The sequence below is a fragment of the Octopus sinensis genome, linkage group LG5, assembly GCF_006345805.1.
Source record: "Octopus sinensis linkage group LG5, ASM634580v1, whole genome shotgun sequence".
Lineage (NCBI taxonomy): Eukaryota > Metazoa > Mollusca > Cephalopoda > Octopoda > Octopodidae > Octopus > Octopus sinensis.
The window spans coordinates 105,335,173-105,342,333 of NC_043001.1; positions in this window are offsets into that span (position 1 = coordinate 105,335,173).

A 7,161-nucleotide genomic window follows, 5' to 3' on the forward strand; every position below is an offset into this window, starting at 1 on the left:
TGATATCTTCCAATAAAACTGCCTTTATGGGCAGCTGAATAATAATTAGGTATTCAGAAATGGTGAATTCTCCAATAAAATCATTACACAAAACAAAACGAGAATCTATAGAGTAGGGGTAAGAATAGGAAAAGGAAAATTTCAATTGATAAAAACCAGTGTTCAGAATAGCAGTAGGAGCAAATATAGACTGATTTCTTAATCTAATAAATACCATTTTCTACTGTATAATATGTATCGTAACATACTAAGTAAGTTAAGACTCCAGTTTATCAAAGTTTCTCTTGTTATATCAGGGAATATAATGCTTGAAATTAATTATAAAGATAAGCAAACTGTTAGCCAACAACGATCAACATCGGAAAAATTCGTGGATAATGCACGCAAGATATTAATTGTTTCGCTCAGAAAATAATCTACATCGCTGAAGTAGAAAAAACAACCTGAAATATATATTAGGGTAACTAATAAGTCAATTAAATTTCTACTTAGTAATATTCTGCATCTTCCTACAGTAAACACCTATGCATTTGTCAATCAAATATTGTTCATAATTCGTAAATAATTTTCGCTGATAATGGCAAAAGTAACTTATCGATTTAAATTTGTCTTAAAGTACACCAAGTATCGCTGACAATTGTTATTAAAAAGTATTTTGTAATGATCGACATGTATCGACCGATATGGAAAATGTAATTTGCCAACTTAACATGGCAGTCCTGGTTCCTAAACCACGAATGCCATGTTATGTTGGCAAATTATCTCTACTCCAAAGTACTGTTGCTGAATAATATCTCGTTTTGAGATTTACAAATAGTTTTCTAATATGGAAAATGTCGTACAAGAAGATGCGCACTGATTCATAAAAACTAAGTTTAATACATAAATAAATATAGCAATACAAATATTTCCTTGTTCAGGACTTGGTGGGGAATATGTTAATGGTGCTTGACGTTGGCTGTTATGTGTATTTCTCCTGAAATTTATGGCTGTTGCAACAAGGACTGTGTAGTAAATCCCGCAGGTATTGATGGCCGTGATTATGAAAGAATTTTGTGCAAGAATTCGTTGTCTAATCCCTACAGTGCATGTCTAGCGTATCTTTGAAATTTTCGTACACGTCCATTTAGATTCGTTTCGATATTCCTTGAAAAATATGGATAATCCAATATATAGGTTATCGGAAGTGATTCTATGATCATGTTTTGGTTTGATTACTGTCGGTTTTCAAGCGTAATGCTACAAGCTTTCGTGGACTGCAAACGAAAGTTGCCGACAAACGTTCACAATTTTCGTTTGCACCGACAAATGATTTTTATAGTATATTTTCGAATCTTTGAACCCGGATAGAAAGCAATTCCTGTCAACTGTTCAATTCCCAGTTCACAACAAACATGCTTTAATTTAGATGATGTAAATTGAATTCCGTTGTGAGATATAATTTTCTCGAGCAATCCTTTAAAGATAAATACATTACCAGGTATTGTGAATGTTTGATTAGAAGGCGTTGATGTCAATTCGACATATGGTGATTCCGAGAAGGAATCAATAAAATAAACCATATTTTATCGGAAAATGTTTCGGCTTATTCGATAAATACTAGTTGCTTTATTCCAGATGCTTTGGGCCATTTATTATATTCTTCATGTTATGTATTGCCAATTCATTAACAGCGAGTTCATGAATTGATTATTGTATTTATATCGAATTGTATTACAGTCAATATTGGAATCTCCGACTCATTTGTTTTATTCAGACCATACTTCTGTGAAAATGAAGCAGTTAAGCCACCATTTAATTTTGGAATATTTTCAAAATTAATATTGTGGGAAAAGTTTGAGTACAAATTTAATAAATCCCCATGATGATAATTAATTGCATCAACATTTATCCAATATTCTCTTCAATGTTTGTCTTCAATATATTTTAATTTTTTGGTCAAACATTTTCGGTGAATTGTTTAATTTGAAAAAGATGGTCACGAATTCCATGAGTGATTCAATCTCATTACAACTAACTGTCATTCCATCGAGAATTTCATTAATAACACGATGCTCTTCCAGATAGAAATGATTGCATGATTTTTGCCATACTTTATCATTTTCATATGCATAAGCAGTTTCTGTTTCTCCAAAGCGTCATATCCCAATACACAATGTTATTCAACGTTGGAGAGCGTGGTAACTAAATTAAAGCATATATTTTGCCGGAGAGGAATAGAGTTTTAAAGGCTTGTTAAATCAAATATCCTAACGGTTGCATGTAATAAATAAAGCCTTTTATTGCTATCTTAGGCGAGTGAGCCAACACCCGTGTAAAAGCATTTACAACGTCGTACCAGAACACTATCCACTCAACCGTGAAGAGAGCTGCTATCAGTATCACTTGGGAGCTTTAATTATAGTGCGTATTCACAAATTAATTGTCTAATGACCCAGAACAGCAAATCTGTATGGCCATTCCTCTGAAGACTTAAATTAATTGTTCTTTATCGTTCACTCATTTGAAAATCTAAATATGTTAGATTCTTACTCAAAGTCTAATAATACCTTAATTCTGACATAATTTGTAGCAAATCAGAAATGAGTTGACTTATATTCTTACAAGCATGTATATACTTACATATACATAGATACATACGCATACACACATACATGCATCATATACTTTTCAAAATGTAACCCACATGTGAATCGTTGTCGATTTTTCCCCTCCGTCTTCCTTTTCTCTTGGACTTTACTCTGTCGCTTGTTTCTGAAGAAGAGCTTTGCTCGAAACGTAAAACCACCTTTCTTTCCTTTCCTGAGCGTCTGCTATTATTTTACATGTACCATGTCCTCGTGTTGTTCATATATATATATATATATATATATATATATATATATATTATATATATATATATATATATAAGAAATATTGAGTTTCTAAATCTCTCGTAGAGAGGTGTACGGTGGTGAAGCGATATAATGGTTGTATACTGTCAATCTAACAAGTTCCGGCAGTTGGGGGTGTTTGTCTCCCCTTCGTATGTGTATATAAGGACACAGGATAAAATGTGTCGAGCTGTCAGGAGGCGTTCGATGCCTCCTAGGGCTATATAACGGTGGTGTACCCCCTACTGTCACGTTCTTGTTAGATTGACAGTATACAACCATTATATATATATATATATATATATATTATATATATATATATATATATATATATATATATATTTATATATGTATATATATATTTATATATGTATATATATATATGTATATATATATAATATCTCCCACCCCACCCCAAAAAACACAACGAAGATCAAACACAAAAGAATAACAATGCGAGGACCTGGTACATGTAAAATATTAGCAGACACAAAGGGAAGGAAAGAAAGGTGGTTTAACCTTTCGAGCAAAGCTCTTCTTCAGAAACTGGAGACAGAGTAAAGTCCAATAGAAAAGGAAGGCGGAGGGGAAAAGTGCGATTACAAATCGCCATAAATTACAAAGGTGTGAATGTTTTGGTACGCTTGAGTTGTACATGCGTATATATGGTCGAAGACAAAATAAGACAATACGTTAAATGAAATATAACAGTAACATCATTATTTTTGGTTTATAAACAATACATCAAAAATTTTTTAAAAAGTGAATTGGGAATATGAGGAAAAGTTTTCTAATAAATGTTAACAATAATATTCTTTTCTCCTCTAGGCACCGAGTATGGGGCCATTCGATTGGATCGATCAGTACGCAACTGGTACTTAATTTATCAAACCCGACATGATGAAAGGCAAAGTCGACCTCGGTGGAATTTGAACTCAGAACGTAACGGCAGACGAATTACCTATTTCTTTACTACCCACAAGGGGCTAAACACAGAGAGGACAAACAAGGACAGACAAAGGGATTAAGTCGATTACATCGACCCCAGTGCGTAACTGGTACTTATTTAATCGATCCCGAAAGGATGAAAGGCAAAGTCAACTTCAGCGGAATTTGAACTCAGAACGTAACAGCAGACGAAATACGGCTACGCATTTCGCACGGCGTGCTAACGTTTCTGCCAGCTCGCCACCTTGTTAGCAATATTATTAATAATAGAAAGGGCGGCGTGCTTACAGAATCGTTACCATCGCGAGCAAAATGCTTGGTGATAATTCACCCGCCTTTACGTTCTGAGTTGAAGTTCTGTCGACGTCGAATTTGCCTTCCGTCATTTCAGTATTGATCAAATAATTTACAATTGATCACTTGGTTCGATGTAATCATCTTAACTTCTCTCGAAATTACTTAAAAATTCTCCTGCAATTTTACTAGTGACAAGTATCGTTTTCCATTGCGACCAGTCTATATGAATGACTGCAAGTAAAAGGGACTGTCCTTGTGGTAATTGTTTTATAGCAATAGGGCGACGAGCTGGCAGAAACGTTAGCAAGCCGGGCGAAATGCTAAGCTGTATTTCGTTTGTCCCTACGTTCTGAGTTCAAATTCCGCCGAGGTCGACTTTGCCTTTCATCCTTTCGGGGTTGATTAAATAGGTGTCAGTTACGCACTGTGGTCGATATAATCGACTTAATCCGTTTTTCTGTCCTTGTTTGTCCCCTCTGTGTTTAGTCCCTTGTGGGTAGTAAAGAAATAGGTATTTGTTTTATAGTAATTTTACCAGATATGCAAATTTTAAGTAGGGTAATATTCTTTTCTACTCTAGGCTCAAGACCCGAAATTTTTGGGGAGGGTGCCAGTCGACTTGATCGGCCTAAGTACGCAAATGGTACTTAATTTACCCAACCCGAAAGTAGGGTAGCAAATTTTAATTATAAACCTCACAAATCAATTGTTTAATAATCCAGAACATCAAATCTTTGTTTCTCTGATTTTATATGGAATAAAGAAATTGGTTACTGTAATACTTTAGCTTTCAGCCCAAGTCTACATTTAATTAAATTGATTATATTGTGGCATATTAGTAAATAGAATATTATTCTAATCTTCATCGCGGAAATTAATATCGACTGTATTATATTCTATTCGGTGTTTTGTGGATATTAGGAAGTTCGAAAACGTTATCATAATGCCATTTCTATTACCGACGGATGTACGCATGTGTTCCACAACGATATCACTTCATACTAAGCGTTGACATCCATTGGATACGCAGTTATATCTTTAAGTATATTTTAGCCGGAGCTAATGTGGGAAGTAGTGTGTGCAACATACGGGACTTACTTTTCTTCTTTATTGTGAGAATTGAAAATATTTCCATCAATATGTCTGTGCGCGATTTGCGATTTCGCAAAGGTTATTCATAGAGAATGTATATATCCATAAGTTGTGTATATGTCTATGTGTATAAGCGTATGTGTCTGAATTCATTTATATATGAGCAACAGTTTGCTCTCCGGGCATACAACATGTGTCACGGCAGTTGTTCACAATACTTGATTTATGTGCAGTCAGTGGTGTTTCTTTCTGTTTCTGTTCGCAGTCAAATATAATTTCTTGTGAGTATTAAATTATTGTGGATATCATTGATTTGCTTTGCGACTATTTTTTACAATCATGAACACAGTTGGTATTATTCCTTTGAAACGGTTCACATGATTAATGTCGTTTCGAACACCTCCCTCGTATTGCAAAACCTCGTAATACAAGCAAAGGAATAAAGGTCTCTAATCTTGCTTTCCAATATCCTAAAATTGCTTTTAGGAGATTTCTCGTATTACAGGCAAAGAAACAGAAAGCTGTGTGCTTTCACAACACACATTATGTATATCTAATAGCTGGTACTGCAAGTAAGCTAATGGCACTCATAGCAATCATTTTACGCAGGTGAAGTTTTTAAAAAGGTTTGAGGCTTTTATATATGAAATACACATACATACAAACACGTATTATTCGGAATTTCCAAAGAAGATTCTAGAAAGAAGAATTTCAATATTCACTATTTTACACTATTCATTTTTTTAAACATCTTCTCGGCTAAATAGTTTCATGTTTAGTCTTCGATTTCTCTCGACCTAGGGACATTAAGGGCACCAGGTCGAAGTTAAGTTGTAAGATGATACCGAACAAGCATTCAAATCTAGGAGCACATACCGCCTTGGCGTTCAGGTCATTAAAGAAGATAATATGCTGACTACTCTTGGTCCACTTACTTTGTAACAGTTTCTTATTTATGCTTTTTATCAGCGAAATCCATGGTACCATATGGCGGAAATGCCGATCATATAACAGCGTAAATTATGTGTCTGCCCATTCATAATTTTGTTTTATTGAAGCTTTACAACCAAGCTGTACATGTCAATAATAGGGGGGCGAAACAAAGACAGTTTGTCATTTTTCCTATTAAAGAGCAAAAATGGATTCATCTGAGCAAAGAAAGGTAATCATTGGTCCTGTAGAATTTCAAAATATACTATATAGAGTTGCATTTTTAAGGCGAAATATTTCACTTATCGTAATGCATAAGGTGGGATACCGATGTTCGAAGAAAGGCTCATCATTGAAAAATCTTCTGTTTATGGAGGACCAGAAATTGTTTGAGAAATCTGGAAAACAGATAGATTCCTTGCTCAAAACAGTCCAGAAGTGTGGTAGGGACATCGGTATGGAATTTGGGATTACCAAATGCTCAGAACGTAATATGAAACGATGGAAAAAAGTATCCTGTAGAGGATTACGGTTATCATCAGGAGAGACCATGGGAGAACCTGACGGTAGTGGATATAGATATCTAGGGATTTGGGAGCGACACTCTACACAGAGAAATGCAAGTCAAGATCAACGAGACGTACCAAAAAAGGGAGAAGATGGTGTTGAAATCCAACCTGAATGCAAACATTTGATTACCGCAATGAATATCTGGGCAGTTGCGGTGGTCAGATATAGATGTTTGGTCTCGTGACTAGCAGGAACCGATTAGATTTTGGAATCGATCCGCTACCGATTATTTTTGCTGTTTATCTTTTTTTTACTTAAGTTTTGAGAGCGGTCAGATTTATTTGTAGTATTCTCTCTTGTGAGAGCATTCGAGTTTATTTAAGAAATTCTCGTTTTAAAACTCATCTCCGTTTAATCATTGCCTTGGCGGCGGTTTGCGCTCTGTTAGTGATCTTGTTATTATTGTTTTCAGTCGTGTTTGTTTGCTCGTGAACAAGATAACTGAAGAACC